The sequence below is a fragment of the Rattus norvegicus genome, chromosome 7, assembly GCF_036323735.1.
Source record: "Rattus norvegicus strain BN/NHsdMcwi chromosome 7, GRCr8, whole genome shotgun sequence".
In the NCBI taxonomy this organism is placed as follows: domain Eukaryota; kingdom Metazoa; phylum Chordata; class Mammalia; order Rodentia; family Muridae; genus Rattus; species Rattus norvegicus.
Window position 1 is genome coordinate 62,404,498 of NC_086025.1, and position 26,900 is coordinate 62,431,397.

The window sequence follows — 26,900 nt, forward strand, 5'->3', positions numbered from 1 at the left end:
ATGCTATGAAATTTTCTCCAAAACTGTCCATATATTGTGATAAAAAGCAATACTCAAGATACTCTGCTTCATAACTGTTCCAAATTGATTAAATCTGGATATCCTCAAAATACGAAAGGAAAATGTATACAAGTCCACATAACTGAAAAAAATAATGGATAAAAAGGGACTCATGACAGAAATCACAAAGGAAATTAAGCTTTTTAGAATTTAAGGAAAGGGAAAGGATTATCAAACATATTGCATGAAACACAGTAGAAGTTCAAAAAGCAAGTTCAGAGCAGTAAGGGCTTCCTTTTAAAAATGGAATGAAACCCATCCTAATAAATTACCTGTACACTTGAAATTTCTGGAAAAACAAGAAGAAATAATACCATTAAAGAATAGATAGTAATAGATAATCAAATTCAGGGCTGGAATCAATTAAAATGAAACCCACAAAAGTTCAATATCAAAAATTCAATGAAATAAAATGATATCTTTGAAAAACAACATGATTATGAGACTTTAGCAAAATTAACTAAAAGATTAGAAGAAAAGATCGAAATTAATATAATTAAAGATAAAAGGAGGATATCATAATGGATATCAAGTAAAATCAGTAAATCATTAGACGTACTTTAGAACTTTGTATACCAAACTGGGCAATGTAAAAAAATAAATTGATACATTTAATTATATATAACTACCAAAGTTACTCTAAATAGTAAACAATTTAAACACACCGTAATCCTTTGTGAAAAAGAAGCAAAAATAAAAAGTTCCCCAATCAAAAAAAAAAAAAAAAAAGCCCAAGACCAAATGGACTCTGCAGAATACTACCAGACCCTGAAAGGAAAACTAATGGCAATAAATTTCAAATTATTCTACAAAATAAACTGAAAAAAAATTTCCTAATTATTTTCCAAGACTACTCTTATCCTGATGCTAAACTACACAAAAATTCACATAAAACAGAAATTATAGACTAATGTCCTCTATGAACTTAGATGGCTGCAATAATTCTCAATGAAATACTTGCAAACATAACTCAAGAGCACACACTAAATTTATCAACTACAATCAGTTGGATTCATTCCAGAGATGCAGGATTATTCAATATATGTAAATAAACCTAGTCTAACACAAAACCAGACTGCAATTATATCTTGGCTAGAATGTGGAGAACACACCTCCATTGCTGGTGGGACTACAAGCTGGAAAAACCACTTGGGAAATTAATCTGGCTGTTCTTGAGAAAACTGGAAATAGTTCAACCTGAAGACCAGCTATACCACTACTGGGCATATACCCCCAAATGCCCCAACATATAACAAGGGCACTTGCTCCACTATGTTCCTAGCAGCCTTATTTATGATAGCCAGAAGCTGGAAACAATCCAGGTGTGGGTCAACAGAGGAATGGATACAGAAAATGTGGTACATCTACACAATGGAGTACTCTACTACTCAGCTATTAAAAAAAATGAGTTCATAAAATTCGCAGCAAATGGATGGAACTAGAAAATATTCTGAGTGTGGTAACCCAGTCACAAAAGAACAAACATGGTATGTACTCACAGTTAAGTGGGTATTAGAAAAAAAAAGGATTGGAATACCTGGGGGTGGGGGGAGGAGGGCAGGGCCAGGTGTGGGAAAAGTCAGCTGAGAAGTACAAAGGGTCAGGAAGTGTGTAGCAGTGGGGGATGGGGAACTGGGGGGTAGCCAACAGAAAGTCCCAGATGCCAGAGGTTCCCAGGGCGCAACAGAAATGAGTTTAGCTGAAATACCCAACAAAGTGAAGAGAGAACCTATAGAGACCATATGCAGAGTATAGGCACAGTCCTCGTTTGAGAAATGGGACCACCCACCTCAAAAATATTAATCAAGAATTGCTCCTGCCAAAAGGAAATGCATGACTAAGAGTCAAGCAGAGACTGAAGAAAAGGCTATCCAAAGATTTTCCCACCTAGAGATCCGTCTTATCAGCAGGCACCAAACCCAGATGCAATTGTTGATGCCAAGAAGCTCTTGTGACAGGAGCCTGGTATAGCTGTCCTCTGAGAAGCTGTGCCAAAGTCTAACCAATGCACATATGGATGCACACAGACAACTATCAGAAAAAGCTAGGAGACCACAATGGAGAAGTTAGGGCAAAGACTGAAGGAGCTGAAGGGGTTTGCAATCCCACAGGGAGAACAACAATATCAACCAACCAGACACCCCAAAGTTCCCAGGGATGAAACCACCAACCAAAGAGTACATATAGAGGAACCCATGGCTCCAGCTGTATATATAGCAGAGGATTGCCTTATTGGACATCAATGGAAGGGGAGGACCTTGGTCCTGTGAAGGCTAGATGCTCCAACCTAGTGCAATGCTAGGGCACTGAGGTGGGTGAGGGTAGGTGGGCAGGGAGCACCCTCATAGAAACAGGGGGGACAAGGGAGGGGAGCGAGGGTAGAACTGTGAAAGGGGGATAACATTTGAAATATAAAAATATAAAATAGCCAAGAAAATAAAATAAAATTAATTAAACAATTTTAATGAAGGTCTTCAGAAAGAAAGGAAGAAAGAAAGAAAGAAAGAAAGAAAGAAAGAAAGAAAGAAAGAAAGAAAGAAAGAAAGCAAGAAGGAAAGAAGGAAAGAAAGAAACTGGAATTTACAAACCCCAAAATCTATATGGTAAAAGATAACATATTCAGACAAAGCAGCAAACATAGAATAACAAAAAAAATTTTTTCCAATGAACATTTAAAAGATGAAAAATACATAACTTATGCCCACCAAGTTAAACCTCCAGTGACAAAAATGAGTTATATCTTACTTTGTCCTAGGCCAAAAGGCCAATGTTAACCCCAACCTCAAGCATCACAGAAGATCTCCAAAGATATAGGTTACTCTATACAACCTAATGGCAAGGTTCTGTTACTAAAGAAAACAGTTAATTTTTTCAAAGATCATGTAGAAGTTGTGTTGATGCCTAACTAAAAGCTTCACTCCTGCTGGCTAACATTTATGGGACTGGAAAAAATCAGGATAGCATAGAAAAAAGATAATAACCAGCATTACCCAATTATAAACCCTTCTGCCTACATCTGCCACCTTCCTGTAGGATACACTGGTACAAAAATGAGAGGAATATAATTGGAGTAACCGACACTGAGAAAGAAGATGGGACACAAAGACTTACCTCTAACCAAGAAGCTATTTGCAGAGGAGGAAAATCAGTTTTCTCCAGTGTTGTTTCTGAGTACATCACCCACACTCCACAATAGGCTTCATGCCTATGAGTATTTGGCCAACAGAAAACATACTATATGTTTCTATTGTGTGCAATTTTGTTGTGATTTGTTTAGTATTTTTTTGTCTTACACATTTTAGTTAGTTTGTTTTGGTCTTCACTTTTTGACTTTTTGTCAAGGACTGGCCTGAAGTGGTAGGAATAGTAAGAACCAAAGACTGAATGTTTCCGGCAATTAACACATTTTTACTACTCTGAGACTAGAGTTGGTGGCTTCTGGCAATTGATTCCTGTTGATAGCAGTGGGAGAGGGGGGATTAGTAAAAGAAACATAACTACTTAATATTTCTTATTCTTTAACTCAGGAGACTCTCCCTCCTTCAAGATTCTCAAGGTTCATTAACTCTTCATGGGCTGGAGAAAAAGAAAGAAAGTCAGGAGCACACACACAAGTACAAGCGCGCACGCGCACGCGCGCACACACACACACACTCACAATTAGCATAAAAGGGCTTTACTGGATTTTTGGTTTTGCTTTCAGCTTTTTATGTTTTAGACAGAAGCCTTCTATGCAAGAAGAAATTACCACATAGATGAAAATGTAATACAAGAGGGAGTTTCAGCAGGAATCTGACTAAAAGTTCAAAGCATTGTTTCATTTTATAAGCTCATTATAAGTTCAAAGCAATAGTTGTACATGACCTTGCCTTATCTTAGTGCTCATCTGTGGTCTCGTCCTTGGGCCTGACCTACAAGGAATAATTTTTCCTTGATCATTAGTTTCTTCCACGTCCATTCTTCCTAGTGCAATAAGCATCCTTGTAGTGAATAAAAGTTCACTGTGCTCCTTTTCATGCAGCGTTGACTTACTATTCTACAGGGAACAAGTACATTCTCTTTTTGATTATAACTTTATTAAATCTTTATTAAATCTTTCCTGACAAAGAAACCCATAACAATCTTTTAAAACTTTCTATCAAGTATTCTAACTTCCTAAAATTGTTTGAATCAAATCAGGAATTTTATAAAAATCACTCATACATCTTAACAGCCTTAGCGCAATGAAATATCACCTTCATGTTGATCTGAAAGACATTTACCCAATAAGGTGGGCTAATACAGAAGAATTAATCTTGATAGACTATAGGCAGAAAGAGACTTTCCTGGCCAAGTCACAGCCTGTCAGAAAAATTGGGACTATAGCAATGAATAACATGAGAAGCAAGAAACAAGCCTGGAGTTGTGCCTTTACAAGATTCTCCCATAATAGCCATGCAAACTGGTGAGCTGTCTCCACTTGCTTGCCATAGCCTTCCCTGTGTAGCTTCTGCCAAATTTTTGTTGATGTTGTGCCTACTTTTTTTGGTTATTTGTTTGTTTTCTTTTTTTCATTTAAATTCGAGGATGAATTTGAGAGAAATGCCATGACGTACTGTCTGGAGTTCTATAAGAGTTGAGGGAGGGTAAAAAATGTGTAGAGAATGTTTAATTTTATTTATTTATTTATTTATTTATTTATTTATTTATTTATTTATCGATTTATCGATACAGGGTTTCTCTGTGTATCTTTGGCTATCCTGGACTTCATTTTGTAGGCCAAGCTGGCCATGAACTTAGAGATCCATCTGCCTCTACCTCCCAAGTTCTGAAATTAAAGGTGTATACCACCATTGTTGAGCAAGAATATTTTAAAAGAATATAAGATTGGCTGCTTTAGGGTGAAACATCTGACTGGTGTCTTTTGCCTATGGGTCATTTTTTAAAAATATATTTCTGGTAAAAATAGATTCTACTCTCATACAATACATCCTGACTGATTTCACCTCTTGCCGTTACTCCCAGTTCCTTTTCACCTCTCCTACTGCCAGATCCATTTCTACTCGGTTTTCGCTCAGAAATGAGTAGGCCTCGAAGAGACAATAATCAAACCCAACAACAACAACAACAACAACAACAACAACAACAACAACAACAACTACAACAAGATACAGTATGACAAGGCAAAAACCCTAATATGAAGTCTAGACCAGGCAACTCAATAGGAGGAAAAGAGTCCTCTGCAAGGAAAAAGAATTAGAGACAATAGCTTGTTTGGAGTGTAAGTGTCTGGTACAATGCTGTATAACTGCCATGCCTCTCTGTTATCCCAAAATGCTCTCCTGACAAACATGCCTTTCATTTTTAATGTTTTCTTATAATCAAAGGTTTTTTCCTGTATTCATAGTTCTATTTTTGGTTTATGCCTCTCTAGCTGACATCACTGAATAACTCTACTACCACAGGACAATATATGTATATTAAAGTGCAAATAAACCACTTAATGACGTTTAACTCATACTGATGTTTGGATAACATTCATAGCTAATAATATGAGTCTATTTCCAGATCTCATGCATTTTTACATTAGATTATTTTTCCATTCGGTATATAAAGACAGAAAATTATAGGTGTGACCACATTAATTTATGCTTTAACTGAATACAAGTAAAACAGTTCATTTAATTTTAATATACTTTTAAACAAAATAATAAGTATATAGGGCCACTTATTGGATGAATCATAGCATTTAAAATTGGAAATTCATAATTTCTGCCCACCAATGTGTGAAGCACCAGGCTCTATTTTTTAAACTGAAAATATGCCAGAAAACATAAATTTAAATATATTACTTGAACCAGAAAGAAGCAAAATACCGAAGGATTTTTCTTAAGTATGGCATTATGGGTTGTCAGGATCCAGTGAAATTGCTGCATAAATATATTATTCAAAATTACAAGACATGGTCTTTGACTTATTAAGGGAATCAGTTCTGGGCCTCACAGAATCAGAAACCAACCATCAAAACATACCACAAAATTTTTTCTTTTGAAAATTAAAGCCCAGTTACCTGAGATGGAATTCATTTTATCATTCTTAATACAATCAAGAATGTAATAGATACAGTTTCTGTCTACATGAGGATATCACTAAATATTTCCATGAAATAGGTAAAAATGGATGTAAATAAAATGATGTAAGCTTTCTTAATATTCCTGCAGAATTCGAAACAAATTTAAGTTTCCTACATATCTAGTCCATTCACTTTCTAAATGACAAAATTAAAGTTCAATAATATAAAATAAAATTAAGGGGTTATACTTACTCGGTGAGTAGAAAAAAATGCTGATAATGTCCATCCATGAATTAATCCCTTAAACCTACAACAACGTTACCTTATGTAGAATACTAATTTGCTTATATAAAAAGTTAAATACTTTGAGATGGGGAATTGTCTTGGGTTATCTGTGAGAATAAAAATGAAACACATCATCTTTAAAGGAAAATGAAGACAGAAGGTAGATTCAGAGAGATAAGTAATGAGAATTTGGTGCCATGAGCCTAGAAATGTTGTTTCTAAAAGTCTACCAGTCCACATGTAACTAGATCTCTACCTGACCATTACAGGAGTAGAGTACCAAACACATCCCTAAAAAGCAAAGAAGAAATTCCCTCCTAGGCTATCAAGATGAAATCCAAGGTTCTAAGACCTTGGACTTAGTTTGGGAACACTATAAGAGTTGATGGTTTTGTTTCCTAAGACATTATCATGTTTTGCGGGAACACCAATTAAAAAGGATTGTGATACTCATGGCATTGAGTTACATAAAATCCCGACTTCATTTTCAGTGGCATCATCCTTGATTTGCATACTCTATGACTCTGCTAATGCATTTTATGGATATGAAATACTTGCACATGCTTTATCTTCAGAATCATTTTTAATTATGGTTAAAAGCCATTAGAGTTTGGGGACTCAGGGATGATTTACTGTGATCATTTCAGCTGTGTTGGTTTTTTCTCAGTGTTTCAAAACTGAATCTGCTACCGGACATAAACATGGGTTTTATAATTTGATACTAGCAGTCTTACTTAGATAAACATGTGTGATAAATACAAGGAGAGTATGTATACTTTTTTTCTTGAGTTCTTGCCTTCTGCCAAAGTTCAATAACATGGAACATGGTCCTTGAGGTAAAACAAGGCGATTCACTCTAGTACTCCACACTGTGGCTGGCGGAGTTGCTCAACAGCACTGAGGGTTCTGAGATCCCCACCCAAATCATTTCATTCCTGTCATGTGACTGAAATCTCTGAAGATGATAGTAAGGCACGGCTTTTTATACACACTGTAAAAAATAAATAAAAGTTCCAACAATATAAAACAAAACTCAACATCTCTCGTGCACTCTGAACTTTGGTATGAGGAGGTTTCAGAAATGAGAAGGTCGAGACCCCATATGTACAACAATGCCAAGCAACCAGAGCTTCCAGGGACTAAGCCACTACCTAAAGACTATACATGGACTGACCCTGGACTCTGACCTCATAGGAAGCAATGAATATCCTAGTAAGAGCACCAGTGAAAGCCCTGGGTCCTGCTAAGACTGAACCCCCAGTGAACTAGATTGTTGGGTGGGAGGGCGGCAATGGGCGGAGGATGGGGAGGGGAACACCCATAAAGAAGGGGAGGGGGAGGGATTAAGGGGATGTTTGCCCGGAAACCGGGAAAGGGAATAACACTCGAAATGTAAATAAGAAATACTCAAGTTAATTTAAAAAAAAAAAGAAATGAGAAGGTCTAAACTCTTTGTAGTCATTTGGGGCTCAGGTTCACTATGTCTAATGCTTTAATTTTGTATTTTATTTTACTTTGTGTCCTTTAGAATACTCTATTGAAATCTCTATATCATCTCCCTGTTAATAGCATAACAAAGCACTCTTTGGGGTAAAATGATTTTAGTGACAGAATTCTTTTCACTTCTCTCTACCTGAAATGCCATTTTCAGATGTAAGAATGCTAGTAACTCAGTCTGGAAATTTCTTACCGAAACAGATCGTTGATAAGTTAAGCTACAGTAAATATGTGCTATAGTCAACAAGATATTTCTACCCAAGTAAAATTAGCTTACAAATAGATTGCATGCTTAGGCAGTGCCCTTTCTGTCCTCTCAGACCCTGAATGTATTTTACTGCTACAAAGAAAAATTTAAACACCACTGTAATTCTCTGCCACCCGCCATTATTAAGAAAAACAGTAGTATTTGTGCTCCTTTTTAATGCCACAAAATTAGCTGTAACGTTTTGGCCTAATGACTGAAATACTTTTGGTACCATTAATCTACTAATAGTTCAAAACAGGTAGTTAGTCTAGCTATCCCTGAAGACTTAGTTGAACAATTATTCTTGAGAAGCAGAGTTTTAATCAAGAAAATGAGGCATAGTTAATTACGCATATGGATTGTGCACTAAATGACTCACTAAATGAGAGGCTTCACCTCTCACAACAAAATCCAGGTGTGCCATGACAGTTCGTCCCTTACCTGATGCTGGCAAGGATCACAGCTAGTCACAGACTCAATCCAATTAGCAAGCATCCACATGTGCAAAGTGAAAAACTGCTGACAGTGGCAAAGACTGACATTTGGGATTCTAACTGCTGTGTTTTCTAATTATATCCCTTCAGTGCCATGAGGTGTCACACAAGGCCAGAAGATACATAACAAACTGTATTTGTAAAATGCTGCTTCTTTGAAGTCTTTAGAGGGAAACCATATAATTTCACAAGGAGTGGAATCGAGTACACTGGCGGTCTTTGTGGAGGTTTAGTTCTAGAGAAAGAATTTCCATTACTAACACCCTTTTGGCTACTATTTGAAATGTTAACACTCATATTAAGGAAAATATGCCATAAGATATTAAGAGAGAACGATCTAAAATAGAATAGAGCTCTTGAAATACTACTTGCCTTTAGACTCCAGTGTGACTGTTGTATATCGCTGGTGTGATTTATTCTTAAGATAGGAACCCATATGTTCTCAGTAGAACAAACGGCCAATTGATGGAGCAAAATTTCAAAACAGAGTGTCTGAATGTGCCCCCTGCTGCCTTTGTGACCTATTTCATATCTATCATCACCTATGGGAAGGTAAAGCCCACTTTACAGTTAATGTGAGGGACTACTTAGTTAACATGATTCCATAACAGGTCGCAAATCAATACAATCTCCACAAGATACTTTTTTTAAAAATCTAGCCATCTGAATTTAATATCTAGAAAATGTGTACAGAGGAGTTATATAGAAACTGAGAGTTTGAGATAAAGACTTCACTGTGAGTATCTGGATTTGTAATGACTGTCTTTCTTTGACTATGTTCTGTGGCACAATAATAAATGTTATGAGATGTACTTATATTTAAATATGTGTTTTCTTTCCAAATGAGATGAGAATTTTGGATATATTGATTTTCATATAAAATGCATGGATTGTTTCTTTCCTAGAAGTCAGCTATAACTTCTGTTCAGCACCTTTTTTTAAAATTGTATTTATAGGAGCACACTGTAGCTGTCTTCAGACATATCAGAAGAGGACATCAGATCCTATTATAGTTAGTTGTGAGTCAACATGTAGTTCTGGGCATTGAACTCAGGACCACAGGAAGAGCAGTCAGTGCATTGAACAATAGAGTCTTCTCTTTAGCCTTTATTCAGCACCTTTATCACATATTTTCAGAAATATATATATCCACAACATAACAATGACAGTAATAAGTGGTTGGTGATAGTTTGCCATAAGCGTTATTATGAGAGGGCATATAACACATATAGTTTATACAAGTCAATAATGAAGTAGATAATATATTAAAGCTGTTACCCCATAAAGATAATTATTTTCTATCACATACATATTTATATATGTATATCTTATTCTATGTAGTCAGAGTATACATTATGTTGCATATGGTATAATTAACCTATAATTGCATTAATAATATTCACATGTATGTATGACCCTATAAAATCATGATAAATTATGTGCATCCATTACTCTCTATTGATGACACACTATATAGAATTATTACATGGATGTGTACATATATGTACATATACAGACACCGAGGTTAGGGTTAACAATGCTCTAAACTCTCAGACTTTACTATAAAGTCAAGGCTTTTAAGTAAATCCAGGTATCACAGTAGGGATTACTGAGCTGGAATTGATAAATAAAAAAAAATTGGATATAAACAGCTGAAATTAGAAACATGGATCTAGAAGATGGAACTCACTAAAAATCATTCTAGCTGGTAAAAGTCTGTAGCACAAAGTGGTCTGCTGGGACAGCAAGTTAATCTTCAATAACAATACACAGTGATTATAGTTGTTGTCCTTTGTGGGGCTAATGTGAATGGAGTGTAGTCAATTCATGGATGTCTAATTAAATGATCCAGACAATTACATAAAACTATTACCTAATCAACACGCAAAATGCACTGAGGTATGCTGAAATTAAGCAATAAATTCTGGGTTTATTGATGAAATAGAATAGGAACATAAATATTATTTTAAGATCAAACGTTTCAAGCCTTACTCCTCTGTTGTCCAAATAGAGGCAATGGTTGTCATCAGACTTCAAATTCTACATGTTAAAGTATTGATTTATATGCACAATACCCCATTTCATTAAAAATGACACAAAAGTGTCTCATAGGACTAGGAAAAGAGGCCCTCACCAGCTTTCACTATTAACTGTACATTAAGAGCCTTCATTTTCCTAGGGAAAAAGCATTTTGCTGTAATGAGAATTAATAATAAAACTTTGAAATACATGCAAATTGAATAAACATTATATACAATATATTCAATATAATTATACAATTACTGCTTTTCAAGAGAAAAAATTCACAAGAAAACTAATCTTAGATGAGATAATTTTTGTATACTTGGAATAATTATACATATCACAAAATAGTGTCCTGTCCAATTTAATGATAAATTCAGAAAGGTTTTGTCCCACATACAAATGTTTTAAAATAGTAGGACTCAATTTTCATCCCATCAGGATATAGAACATCATTTTCACGCGGTACTTTTTAAAACATTATTTTATGCTACAGACTCCACACTAATGTATTAAAAAAGTCCTTCAGATAAATACCACAGTGGGGCAGAGAGAAAATCGTCACAAATGGGATGTAAAACATCCACATGTGAGATTCACAGCTATCAAAGGGAAGTGTCCTAAAATAAACTTGTGTGCATGCAGGTTTAGCCATTCAGTTCTACGAATTTATTATTTCCTTCGTGAATTAATATCAAGGCCATTATAAAAGTGCACTTCTGAGAGTATTCTGGGTTATTTGTTCGTTCTTAGCTACTTCTCTTGCTGTGAAGAAAACGCCATAACCAAGGCAACTTAGGGAACAAATGCTTTTATTTGGGACTTACTGTTCTAAAAGGATATGTGTCCATCACCATCCATCAAAGAAACATGGCTGTAGGAAGGCATAGTGGCTGGAACAGAAGTTGCGCTCATATCTCAAGTTGACACAGTAAGTAGAGGGCAACCTTGAAATGATGTGTCCTTTGTGAGCAAAAGTTCCACCTTCAATGACATACTTCCTCCAGTAAGGTCACAAGTCCTAAACCTACCCAAATAGGGATTCCAACTTCAAATAACTAAGGCTATGGGGGAATATCTCAATAAACCACTACATATTGTTAATAAGTTTTCATTTTGATAAGCATGAATTTTGATTCTAGGAATTTAAAAAATCGAAGCTAGAACAGCAAATTTTAAGAAAGAAATATTTGAACAGGTTAAATATTATGGTGTTTATTGTGGTGTTTATTCAGCTTAATTAAAACAATCTAGAAGACAAAGATGTCTCCTCACAGCAACAGACTGGAAGGTGAACTACAGATAGTGATAGACCGGCCAAAGGAAAGAAAATGCATGTCAGTCAAACCTACTGATGCTCAACCACATGGAGACAATGCATATGCCTTTAGATTAACAAGTTAAATAGGAACTTTGAAGGCTTTGAAGAGGGAGAGGCATGGACCTTAAAAACCCCACCATCTCCCAATGTTTTCATTTGTTTCGAACACTTAATTCCTCGAACTACTCAAATCCAAATCAAGGAGATGTCAAAAGTGGAAGATACCATAATTTTAAAATAATAAAATGTCATTTAAAAATCCAAATAAGTGATAGAATGTGTGAATACTTGCCTGTGGTTTAAAGGATTAAAATACAATTTCATAAACATAGTAAAAATACATTTATCCCTTTTAGTTATCAATAAACAGAAAAAAGTAATAGTTTCTTTCGTCTTGGGTGAGACACATGTCCATGCCTCTTGACTTACATATAGATCAAAGCAAGCCAAAGTCACCTTCCTTCCAATCCTACCTCACCTTATTAGCCATGAGATTTTTATTGACCTAGGGAAGAGATCAGGAGTCATAGATGCAAGCAGCAACAACAGAATACAAGAGATAGAAGAGAGAGTATGAGGGGAAGAAGATACCATAGAAAACAATGGCACAACCATCAAAGATAATGTAAAATGAAAAATGGTCCTAGCACAAATCATCCAGGAAATCCAGGACACAATGAAAGACTAAACATAAGAATAATAGGTACAGAAGAGAGTGAAGATGCCCAACTTAAGGGCCAGTAAATATCTTAAACAAAATTATAGACAAAAACTTCCCTAACCTAAAGAAAAAGAGGCCCATAAACACAAAAGAAGCCTATAGAACTCCAAATAAATTGGACCAGAAAAGAAATTCCTCCTGTCACATAATAGTCAAAACACCAAGTACACAGAAAAGGTATTAAAAGCAGCAAGAGAAAAAGTCAAGTAGCATATAAAGACAAACCTATCGGAATTATGCCAGACTTCTTACCAGAGACTATGGAAGTCAGAAGATGCTAGGCAGATGTCACACAGACACTAAGAGAACACAAATGCCAGCCCAGGCTACAATATCCAGCAAAACTCTCAAATAACATAGAAGGAGAAACCAAGATATTCCATGACAAAACAAAATTTACACAATATCTTTCTACAAATCCAGCCCTACAAAGGATAAAGATAGAAAACTTCAACACAAGGAGGGAAACTACACCCTAGAAAAAGCAAGAAGTTCAAAGAAGAGAGACACACAAACATAATTCCACCTCTAACAACAAAAATAAAAGGAAGTAATAATTACTATTCCTTAATATCTCTTAACATCAATGAACTCAGTTCCCCAATAAAAAGATATAGACTAACAGATTGGATATGTAAAAAGGACTCAGCATTTTTCTGCATACAGGAAACACACTTCAGAGACAAAGACAGACACTACCTCAGAGTAAAAGGCTGGAAAACAATTTTCCAAGCAAGTGGTCTGAAGAAACAAGCTGAAGTAGTCATTCCAATATCAAATAAATCGACTTTCAACTAAAAGTTATCAATAAAAGATAAAGAAGGACACTTCATATTAATAGAAGGAAAAATCCACCAAGATGAAATCCCAAACCTAAATATATATGCTCCAAATACAAGAGCACATACATTCATAAAAGAAATCTTACTAAAGCTCACAACATACATTGCACCTCACACAATAATAGTAGGAGATTTCAACAGCCCACTCTCATCAATGGACAGATCATGGAAACAGAAATTAAACAGAGCATAGAAGAACTAACAGAAGTTATGAACCAAATGGACTTAACAGACATTTATAGAACATTTCATCCTAAAACAAAAGAATATATCTTCTTCTCGGCACTGTTCCAAAAGTGACCACAAAATAGGCCTCAACAGACACAAGAAGAATGAAATGATTCCATGAATCCTATCATGATTGCCACGGAATAAGGCTGGTCTTCAATAACAACAAAAATGACAGGAAGCCCACTTCTTCGTGGAAGTTGAACAATGCACTACTCAATAATAACTTGGTCAAGGAAGAAACAAAGAAAGAAATTAGAGACTTTTTAGAATTTAATAAAAATGAAGGCACAACATACCCAAACTTATGTGACACAATGAAAGTAGTGCTAAAAGGAAAACTCATAGCTCTGAGTGCCTCCAAAAGGAAACAGGAGAGAGCATATGTCAGCAGCTTGACAAAACACCTAAAATCTCTAGAACAAAAAGACTCAAACACAACCAAGAGGACTAGAACGAAGGAACTAATCAAATCCAGGGCAGAAATCAACCAAGTAGGAAGAACAAGGACTATAGAAAGAATCAACAAAACCAGGAGTTTGTTCTTTGAGAAAATCAACAAGATAGATAAACCCTTAGCTAGACTAACCAGAGGGTACCAAGATAGTATCCAAAGGAACAAAGTCAGAAATGAAAAAGAAGACATAACAACAGAATCTGAAGAAACTCAAAAAATTATCAGATCCTATCACAAGACCTTATCTTCAACAAAACTGGAAAATCTTGAGGAAATGGACAATTTTCTAGACAAATACCAGTTAAATCAGGATCAGATAAAACATCTAAGCAACCCCATAACTCCTAAAGAAATTGAAGCAGTTATTAAAAGTCTCTCAACCAAATAGAGCTCAGGACTAGATGGGTTTAGTGCAGAATTCTATCAGACCTTCATAGAAGACCTCATACCAATTCTATCCAAACTATTCCACAAAATTGAAACAGACAGAGCACTACTGAATTCCTTCTGTGAAGCCACAATTACTCTTATACCTAAATCATACAAAGACCCAACAAAGAAAGAGAGCTTAAGACCAATTCCCCTTATGAATATTGATGAAAAATAACAATATATTTCTTGCAAACCAAATCTAAGAACACATCAAAACAATCATCCATCATGATCAAGTAGGCTTTATCCCAGGGATACAGGGACAGTTCAATATATGGAAATCCATCAACATAATCCAGCACAAAAACAAACTCAAAGAAAAAACCCACATGATCACTTCATTAAATGCTGAGAAAGCATTTGACAAAATTCAACACCCCTTCATGATAAAAGTCCTGGAAAGATCAAGAATTCAAGGCCCATACCTAAACATAGTAAAAGCAATATACAGCAAACCAGTAGCTAACATTAAATTAAATGGAGAGAAACTTGTAGCAATCATACTAAAATCAGGGACTAGACAAGGTTCTCTCATTACTTACTCAATATAATGCTCAAAGTCCTAGCCAGAGCAATCAGAAAACAAAAGGAGGTCAAAGGGATACAAATTGGAAAGGAAGAAGTCAAAATGTCCCTATTTGCAAATGATATGATAGTATATTAAGTGACCCTAAAAGATCTACCAGAGAACTACTAAGCCTGATAAACAACTTCAGCAAAGTGGTTGGGAATAAAATTAACTCAAACAAATAAGTAGCTTTCCTCTACTCAAAGAATAATCAGACTGAAAAAAAAATTAGGGAAATGACACCCTTCACAACAGTACCATATAATATAAAATACCTTGGTGTGACTGTAACCAAGCAAGTGAAAGATTTGTATGACAAGAACTTCAAATCTCTGAAGAAAAGAATTGAAGATCTCAGAAGATGGAAAGAGCTCCAATGCTCATGGATTGGCAGGGTTAATATTGTAAAAATGGCCATCTTGTAGAAATTAATCGACCGATTCAATCCACTCCTCATCAAAATTCCAAGTAAATTTTTCAGAGATTAGCAAGAACAATTTGCAAATTCATTCGGAATAACAAAAACACCAAAATATTGAAAACTATACTCAACAACAAAAAAACTTCTGGGGGAATTACCATCCCTGACCTCAAGCAGTATTAAAGAGCAATAATGATAAAAAATTGTATGATATTTGTACAGAGTCGAGCAAGTAGATCATTGGAATAGAATTGAGGACTGAGAAATGAACCCACACACCTATGGTGACTTGATCTTTGACAAAGGAGTTAAAACATTTCTATGGAAAAAAAACATAGCATTTTCAATAAATGTTGCTGGTTCAACTGGAGTTTAGCCTGTAAAAGAATGCAAATCGAGCCATTCTTATCCTCCTGTACAACACTCAAGTCCAAGTGGATCAAGAACCTCCACATCAAACCAGATACATTCAATCTAATAGAAGAAAATGTGGGGAAGAGTCTCCATCACATGGACACTGGGGACATTTTCCTAAACAAAACACCAATGGCTCATGCTCTAAGATCAAGAATCGACAAACAGGACCTCATAAAACTGCAAAGATTCTGTAAGGCAAAGGACATTGTCATTAGGACAAAATGGCAACCAATAGATTGGGCAAAGATCTTTAAAAATCTTACATCTGATAGAGGACTAATATCCAAAATATACAAAGAACTCAAGAAATTAGACTCCAGAGAGTCAAATAACCCTTTTAAAAATGGGGTACAAAGCTAAGCAAAGAATTCTCAGCTGAGGAATATCGAATGGCTGAGAAGCAGAACTGCTCAACATCCTTTGTCATGAGGGAAATGCAAATCAAAACAACCCTGAGATTCCACCTCACACCAGTCAGAATGGCTAAGATCAATAACTCAGATGACAACAGATGCTGGCAAAGATGTGGAGAAGAGAGGAACACTCCTCTGTTTTTGGTAGGATTGCAAACTGCTAGAACCTCTCTGAAAATCAGTCTGGAGGTTCCTCAGAAAATTGGACATTTCACTACCTGAGGACCCAGCTATACCTCTCCTGGGCATATACCAAAAAGATGCTCCAACATACAACAATGACACATGTTCCACAATGTTCATAGCAGCCTTATTTATAAAAACCAAATGCTGGAAAGGACCAAGATGCCCTTCAACAGAAGAATGAATACAGAAAATGTGGTACATCTACACAATGGAATACCACTCAGGTATCAAAAACAATGACTTCATGACTTCATGAAATTCATAAGAAAATGAATTAAACTAGAAAATATCATCAAGAGGGAGGTAACCCAATCACAGAAAAACATACCTGGTATGCATTAACTCATAAAATCCATATACCACATGAAACTCAAGAAGAAAGATGGCCAAAGTGTGGATGCTTCACTCCTTAAAAGTAGAAACAGAAGTATTCATAGGAGGGGATATGGAGGCAAAGTTTTGAGCAAAGACTGAAGGAACAGCCATTCAGAGCCTGCCCCACATGTGGCCCATGCATGCTGACAGGAGGTGGATATAGATATCTCTTGAGTGACACAGACAAATCATGTCAAATACAGAAGCGAATGCTAGAAGCAACCCATTGAACTGAGAATGGGACCCTCGTTGGAGGAATTAGAGGAAGGATTGAAAGAGTTGAGGGGGCTTGCAACCCCATAAAAAAAACAATGCTAACCAACCAGAGCTCCCAGGGACTAAACCATTACCCAAACACTATACATGGACTGACCCATGGCTCCAGCTGCATACGTAGCAGGGGATGGCCTTATTGGGCACTGAAAGAGCGTACCCCAAAACGGGGAGCCGCGTCTCTCGCTCCGATTGCGGGGTGGGGTGCCCCCAGGAATCACGAGTAGCCATTCTTGATGTAACAGCAAGAGGTAGCTTTTATTAACGAGATCCCTATTAGCAGGATCCCGGGTCGATACGTATCCCACACAGGAGACAGAGGAATCGACCCCGAGCTTCCAAATTTGGGGGTTTATATAGGGGAGGTTAGGGGCATTCGCGAGGTTACACATGATTGGTCAATTCAAATGGTGCACAGTTACTTTCAGCGCGAAATTACATCAGCAAGGAGTACGTGCTCTCTAGCAGCTCGGCAGGCAGGTAGGGTGGCTCATCTCACTCAGAGGGGTGAAGGAAGGGGAGGGGGTGGCTACAGATGGTCAATGTCCTTGGGGCTGATAGCTGGTTTGGCAAGTCCTATCTGTGGCTCTCCCTCAGGCACGTCCGGCCCTGCACATCCAGACTCTGACAATGAGTAACCTTTTTAAAACTCTAGTTCTACATTCCCTTCTTTTTTGTTAATAGTTCTAATCTTAGAACTACATGGAGAACTCAGCTTCATCTAGCATAACAGCTTGGTATTGGTGTCTTAACATGAGGATTCTAATCTGGACACTATCCAAGCCTACCCACCAAGGTCATGACTAGCTTTTAGAACTTCTAAGCTTATACAGACTGTGATCCCTGAGGCACAGTCCCCAGAAGTATTAGGAGTACTAACGTATGTAATGTTACATCATTTTTAATGGAAATCAAGCCTATCCCCACACCTATCTTGATAGAACCCAGGACAAACATGACTGAATTTCCCTCTAGGTCCCAGCTCTCAGCCCTAACAGCTAGTACACGGCTGGTGAGGGCTGAGAATTGACGGCTGTCAGGGTGGTCAGCAGCACCAGGTACGGTCCTTTCCAGTGAGGCTCGAGTATCTGGGTTCGGTGCCATCGTATGTAGCCGAGTCTCCGATGGAACTGATGAGATGTCTCGGGGGTCCCCAGGGCATAGGCTCTGCCAGCTCTGAGCAGATTTCTTTCTGTATCACGTGTAGGTCTTTTAGCCTGGCACACAAATCATTATTACTATGGCACTATGACATGTTGGTTCAGTAACATCATCTAATACAGTCAGGGGAGCTGAGGCCCCATATAAGAACTCAAAGGGGGTAAGGATGAATCTGGAAGGGGTATTTCTTGCTCTGAAGAGAGCAAGAGGGAAGGAGTGTCACCCAGTCTGCGCCAGTCTCCATGGTTAATTTAATTTGGTCAGGGTCTCTTTTAAAATTTTATTTATTTACTCTACCTGTCCTGAACTTTGAGGTTTGTAGATACAATGTAATTTCCAATCGACCTCTAAATACTTGGCCACACCCTGGCTTACCTTGGCAACGAAAATAGGGCTGTTGTCTGACCAGATTACCTTGGGCACTCCAGACTGGGGGAAGATTTCTCCCAGTATCTTCTTGATGACTATCGAGGCCGTCTCTTGCAGTTGTTGGCTTCACCAGGGCATCCAAGAGATGGTAAAGGCATCTGCAGCGCTGATGTGCTGGGGGGTAGAAGTTCAGCCATCCCAGATGACGTCGTGTTGTCCACCATGACAGCACCCACTTGTCTCTGACCTTCATTCATGAAGAGAACTGTTCCCGTCTGTGGACAAGGTCCTCGGCTTTCAGCAGGGGACAATCAGCCAGTTGCAGAGGTCTTTCCTCCACCCATGGGCTTCTGCCAGTACTTGACACTCGTGCTGTGGTGGCTCCAGGTCTGGATGGGCAGCAAGGTGACCAGATTGTCCCCAACCGGTAGAGAATCTAGTCCATGGCAGCTGACCAGTGGTCCCATCTTTTGGAACACTCTATTTAAAGGCAAAACATCAGCCACTCTATTACAGTTTAAGTCCTGGATTGGGTGATAATTGTTAGTGCCCGGCTGGCAGGAGTGATGTGTTCCAGGCAGAAGAGGACTAAGTCACACATCTCCCAGCATCAGGTACTGGTGCACTGAGACAGGTCTTAAGCTCCACATACACAGTCTGTAGATATGCATACACATGGCCTCACCCAGTCATTTTAGCCCACGCAAGCCATTTTGGAGAGCAATTTTCTCATGAGCAAGGGATAGGGGCAGTCAGGAATGACTATGAACTAGTGGGTTACCCGGCCCATGCCAAGGTCCACTGTTCTTCGGGCAGTCCACAAGTATTGTTCGTTGTCAGTAGCCCCTTGTACTCAAGGTCTTTGGATATTGGCCCACTGGGGGGCATAGGAGCACAGAGCATTGGGTCCCTGTATCCACACTTCCCTTCTATCTCTGTATATAGCCAGCACTCTAGGACCAAGAAGCTCTCCAGTGGCCCCTCTTGTTCTTTCTTGGGCAGTCCCTGACCCAGTGTCCTTTTTCTTTGCATTAGGCACACTGATCTTTAGCCAGGAATTCTCTTCTGTTGCCAGGTACTATCTTCCTAGGTTCCCTAACTACTGTGGCCAGTATATGTTCCTCTCTCATCTTTTATCTCTCTTTAGCTCTCTAACTTCCTCTTCTTTTTGTCTCTTTTCTTCCCTAGATTCCTCCTCTTTTTACCTCTTTCTCTTTCTTTCTTTTTTTTCAGTCTCTCTGCATCTTCTTCTACAGCTATTAGGTGCTGTCCACTTTTGTGCACAGACCCTGAACCACACATCAAACTTATTTTCTCTGCAACGTATACCAACTCTCAGCAACTTAACTTAACCCTTTAAGTTTTTGTAACTTTCTCTTCATATCTTTTCCTTATCTTAGCCAGATTGGTGGGGCATTTTCTAACCCCTCAGAGACCCGCCCTTGGAGCCTGGCAGCAGACCTGGCACTCCCTACCTTTAGGTGTAATGAATCCAACAGGCAGAAGTGAGAGCCTTCTATCCGTGTCTGGAACATTCTTTCTGGCCGCTAGTAGGATTCTGTCTTTCCTCGGTGGTAAAGAAGACCTGTAACAGTTACTAACAAGCATCTCAAATGGGATGGTGAGAAAACAAGAGAATCTTGAGAATAGAAGTCTACTGAAGAGGGCAAACAGCATTTAGTCTCACAACTAAGCCAGGAGGTTTTCTTGGACAAAAAGGCCATTGTATAAATAAGCACAAGCTTAGATTTTCCCTCAAGGAGTATCTCTCTTCAGTGTCAGCTCCTTGGCTTTGCCTCTCAAGAGTACCAGCCTCCAAATGACACTAGGCTTCTAGGAACAACTAATAACAAAAGAATGGAGAGATGGTTAGGACCTGGTTGCTAGATGCCAGGTGGCTGACAAAAGAATCGTAACCAGTTCACCTGGGGCTATCAGGACCTCAGTAGCAGCCCTTTACCAAACTGTCTCACTGGGTTTAAAGGGCCCATGGAAAAGAAAACATTAATCCTGACCTTGGCCACCGCCAAAGCCTGAATTCTAAAGCTTGACTGGCAAAACAAAACAAAGTTCTTTACAGCTTGTTGTAGATTCTTTGAAACTATTTTAGGGGCTCTTTTTGTCCCCCAACCTGGGGCATTTCGACCATAGGGGCAGGCACTGGCTGCTGTGGGAATAGGATCAAAGGCACTCTCCATGTTAATGATGACCAAGGAGAAAAGTAATTTAATGCTGGAGACTAACTCCTCCCTTGGAATAAGGACAGCAGATAAGGCAGGCTTCCTTAAAGAACTTCTCTTAATGAGCGCTCTCCTTCTGTGAGCAAATGTCAGAAATTCCTTTCTTGTTCTTGTTTTCCTTATAGTCCTCTCCCACCTCGCTCTCAGCCTTTTTAGATTATTCTTTCCGTAGCATTTCTAACACAGCCTGTCCCTTTTTTTTATAGCCTGTTGACAGCATTTCTGATCTTTTAGGCAGCTACACACTAAGTGTCAAACCGGCTGAAACTCGGCCTTTAAGATTCCTTACTCCCAAGCAAAATTTAAATCTTTCTCTAGCTTATCTCAGCTGGCTGCGAGCACAAGCACAGATAAAACACTATGCTTTAAAAATTAACTTTGGCTATTAACCAACACACCGCCACTAGAGCGGGGTCCATAAGATTAAGTTCCTTACTCACTAAGCACTAAGGGGACCAAGTAAAACTCTTCAACGAACAAAGCAAACAGTTCCATGGTTTCAAACACAATCATCAGTCCAAGGTTTTAAACACAGTCAGATCTTTTTGACTGTCAGCTGCCGGGTCCTCCCGACAAAGGCTGGCTCGTGGAACGTCTCTCACGCATCCCAGAACCTGCGCGATTGGGGCGTCCCCCTGTGCGCTTTCTAGAAAGGAAAAATGAAAGAAAAAGACTATTCGGAGTAGGAATCCTTCATCTACTCACAGGCGCCTCTTCGGGGTGGGGAACCCTTCCACCCATGCACAGGGCAGGAATCCTTCTTCTTCCCAGACAGTGCACTCTCAAGCTAGCTTTCTATGGGGTGGGAATCCTTCTTCCACCCATGCACACTCAAATTAAACCTTAGAACATGGCACAATACACAGTACGAGAAGCACAACATACACGCACACATACATACACATACACGGCGGCCGCTTTCAACACTCACACCAACGTACCTCCAAGGGGCATTCGGGGTTCTGGGGCGTCACGCTCCGATCCCGGACGAGCCCCCAAATGAAAGAGCGTACCCCAAAACGGGGAGCCGCGTCTCTCACTCCGATCGCGGGGTGGGGTGCCCCCAGGAATCACGAGTAGCCATTCTTGATGTAACAGCAAGAGGTAGCTTTTATTAACGAGATCCCTATTAGCGGGATCCCGGGTCGATACGTATCCCACACAGGAGACAGAGGAATCGACCCCGAGCTTCCAAATTCGGGGGTTTATATAGGGGAGGTTAGGGGCATTTGCGAGGTTACACATGATTGGTCAATTCAAATGGTGCACAGTTACTTTCGGCACGAAATTACATCAGCAAGGAGTACATGCTCTCTAGCAGCTCGGCAGGCAGGTAGGGTGTCTCATCTCACTCAGGGGGGTGAAGGAAGGGGAGGGGGTGGCTACAGATGGTCAATGTCCTTGGGGCTGGTTTGGCAAGTCCTATCTCTGGCTCTCCCTCAGGCATGTCCTGCCCTGCACATCTGGACTCTGACAATGAGTAACCTTTTTAAAACTCTAGTTCTACAGCACCACAGGAAGAAGCCCTTGGTCCTTCCAAAGTTGGACCCCCTGTGTAAGGGAATGTCGGGGGAACTGGAAGAGGGGTGGATATGAAGGAGAACACCCTTATAGAAGAAGAGGAAGGAAGGGGATAGGGGGCTTATGGACAGGAAACCAGGAAAAGGAATAACATTTGAAATGTAAATAAATATCCAATAAAAAGGGAAAAAAAGAAATTCTCAAAGAAAAATGAAATAATGTAAGATATTTTCTTTAAATTCAACATGGAGATAGATAGATAGATAGATAGATAGATAGATAGATAGATAGATAGATAGATAGCCATTATAAATGCAAACAATGGCTGAGATGAGGCCCCCAACCCATATACAGCAGAGGACTCCTGGGTCTGGGTTCAGTCAGAGTACATGCACCTAACCCTTAAGAGACTGGAGATCCTAGCATGTTTAGGGGTTTGGTGGGGTTGGTGAGGTGGCGACATCCTTGTGGAGACTTGGGGGAGGGGGAAGGTATGGGATATGGAACAGTTGGGGATGGACCATGAGGGGAATAAAATCTGGACTGTAAAAATAAATTTAAAAAAATTAAAAAAGAAAACTTAAAAACATTGTTGAAAGATTTTGAAAAACTTGTTTCAAGATGGAAAGACCTCCCTTGCTTATACATTTACATCATATTATAAATATGGTTGCATTTCCAAAGGCAAACCATAGACTCACTGAAATCTCTATCAAATATCTATTACCCTTCACATAAATTAAAATAATAAAACCATCTTAAAATTCACATAGCATCTTAAAAGACCCAGGATCTCAAAAACAACCATGGTCTGAAGCCACAATGCAGTAAGACCTGAGGATCACCAGAGCTCTGACAAGTTACACAGAGCTTCAGCAACAAGTGCAGCATAGAATAGCAGAGAAAGAGTCGGATAGACCAGGGGAGAAGAACAGCATATCTGTTCAGCTAAAGATACCTGATTGTTCAAAAAGGTCCCAAAGCAAAATTATATGTTTGATCCATTCGTCTTTTCAACAAAAGGTCATGAGAAACTGTATTTCACCTGTAGGAGAGTGAAATCACATCCCCATATCTCACCTTGCACACACACACACACACACACACACACACACACACAAACACACACACACACACACCACACCACAAAACACATAAAAAACATAGACATTCAAAATGGATCATACCCTCAATGTGAAACATGGAACTCAAAAAGTGCTAAAGAATTATAAGAAAAATGCTTTAACAGTACACACAAGCACTGTCTGAGTAGGGATACACTTACACAGGAGTTAGAATAGTGCAATAATTAACAAGTGGAACCCCAGGCACTAAAACATGTCTGCACTGTAAGGTGAAGAATTAGTCTAATAAAGAAAGTAGCTTCATGTAGTGTGGGAAAATAATTTCTAACTCCACATCAGGCAGATTAGTATCTATAACAAAAATCTCGGGGCTGGGGATTTAGCTCAGTGGTAGAGCGCTTACCTAGGAAGCGCAAGGCCCTGGGTTCGGTCCCCAGCTCTGAAAAAAAGAACCAAAAAAAAAATCTCTAAATCAATGAAATTGTAAAAAGCAATCAATATATAGGTGATTCAAATAGGCATAATGTTCTTTAAAAATTAACATTCAATAGAAAAATTTAAATGTTAATCTCTTTAGCCATCACAAAATAAAAATTAAAACATTGAGACTCCATATCACCACAGTCATTATGGGAGTACTTAAAAAAGCATTCAACAATCTTTAGAGAAGATAAGGACAGAAGCGACCTCTCATGTACTAGTGTTTAAACTAATCCAATCAGTCTGTAATTTAGTACAGAGGTGATCAAAAGCTAAAAGCAGCCCTATCACATGGCCTACCTAATTGTTGAGTATTTATCCAAAGGATTGCATGTCAATACATCACGTAAAGTTCCCCACCAATATCTATTTCAATACAATCTATAACCTGTAAGTCATGGAACCAACCCCAAGTGTCTGTCAATAGAGGCATTGATAAGGAAAACAGAGTATTCATACACACTGAAACATTTTAAAGCTAAGAAGAATGGTATAATGTCATCCACAGGAAGTGAATGTAATGGATTTCAACCATACATTCATCTTATGAGAATTCTGTCACCCAAGAAAGGCAATTAGCATATGGATTCTCTGTAATTTGTAGTTTCTATTAAAGGAGTTATATAAATATTTATATGTACAAATAACATGAAAGTTAGACTGATGTGTCTATGAGAATAAAGGGACTGACAGAAAGGGAAGGTAGGTATGGGGACACACGCTCAAACTTCATTATGTGCTAGCTGAAAAATGTCCTTAAGTAACTTAGTGCCATAGACAATGCAAACAGCAACAGAACAGAATGATAAAACCCGTACTGTAGCTGGAGATGCACTGTGCAAATCCACACCATGCTCTGTGATGTACTTCCACATTTTCAGGTTTGACAAAGTGCCACTCAGCAGAGAGGACTCATGTCTGAGAACATTGTGCATTCCACACACTGTTCACTTCGTTACTAAGAGATGTTGCCAAAATGTCATTCAGATTAAGGAAAGTTTTGCTACGTTGTCATGAATTGCAACATATAAAAAAGGAATGATAATAACTTCTGGGGGTTCCTTTAGTGCTTCCCCTTTTTGATATATTTCTTTTCACTCCGTTTATTCTCTCTTGCTCATTAATTTACAAAATATTCTATCCAAGTGTTTCAAGTACAAAAGCTACTAATTGATGTAAATGCATATGCATTGAATGAACACTTGTTCTTACAGAGGACTTGCTTCTTTATTTCACTGTTTAAAATACATCCAATATTATTTTGCTTTGTATCTGAACACATTAACATCATTAAAACTTTAAAATGGTTACATCATCAAAATTGTCTAAGAACTCTAGAATACAGGAATTTATTAAAATTGGAGGGGTGCTATAGCTTTGATTTTAGTCTATATAACACTCACATTAATAACTACTGTTGGCTTTTCAATTACAGAAATGGCCTGGAAGTACTCTGAAAATACAATATGAGTTTTTAAGTGATTCATGAGACTAAGATATATCGAATAGCAGAAATGTAAATGTGGAGACAATTAATGTGGCTGAGCAGTTATAGTAACATAGGTGTGCCAAGACCCACCCAGACCTGTGTCTTACACCAATAACCCAGATCTAAGTATTACACATATTTTACATCTCAATGAATGCTACATTGGACTCTGCAAAAAAAAGTGCAGTTAATTTGCCAATAAGGGGGAATCACTATCCCTGAACTCAAGCAGTATTACAGAGCAATAGTGATAAAAACTGCATGGTATTGGTACAGAGACAGACAGATAGACCAATGGAATAGAATTGAAGACCCAGAAATGAACCCACACACCTATGGTCACTTGTTTTTTGACAAAGGAGCCAAAACCATCAAATGAAAAAAAGATAGCATTTTCAGCAAATGGTGCTGGTTCAACTGGAGGTCAACATGTAGAAGAATGCAGATTGATCCATGCTTATCACCCTGTACAAAGCTTAAGTCCAAGTGGATCAAGGACCTCCACATCAAACCAGACACACTCAAACTAATAGAAGAAAAACTAGGGAAGCATCTGGAACACATGGGCACTGGAAAAAATACAAAACACCAATGGCTTATGCTCTAAGATCAAGAATTGACAAATGGGATCTCATAAAACTGCAAAGCTTCTGTAAAGCAAAGGACACTGTGGTTAGGACAAAACGGCAACCAACAGATTGGGAAAAGATCTTTACCAATCCTACAACAGACAGAGGCCTTATATCCAAAATATACAAAGAACTCAAGAAGTTAGACCGCAGGGAAACAAATAACCCTATTAAAAATTGGGGTTCAGAGCTAAACAAAGAATTCACAGCTGAGGAATGCCGAATGGCTGAGAAACACCTAAAGAAATGTTCAACATCTTTAGTCATAAGGGAAATGCAAATCAAAACAACCCTGAGATTTCACCTCACACCAGTGAGAATGGCTATGATCAAAAACTCAGGGGACGGGGTTGGGGATTTAGCTCAGTGGTAGAGCACTTGCCTAGCCCTGGGTTCGGTCCCCAGCTCCGAAAAAAAAGAAAAAAGAAAAAAAAAACTCAGGGGACAACAGATGCTGGCGAGGATGTGGAGAAAGAGGAACACTCTTCCATTGTTGGTGGGATTGCAAACTGGTACAACCATTCTGGAAATCAGTCTGGAGGATCCTCAGAAAATTGGACATTGAACTGCCTGAGGATCCAGCTATACCTCTCTTGGGCATATACCCAAAAGATG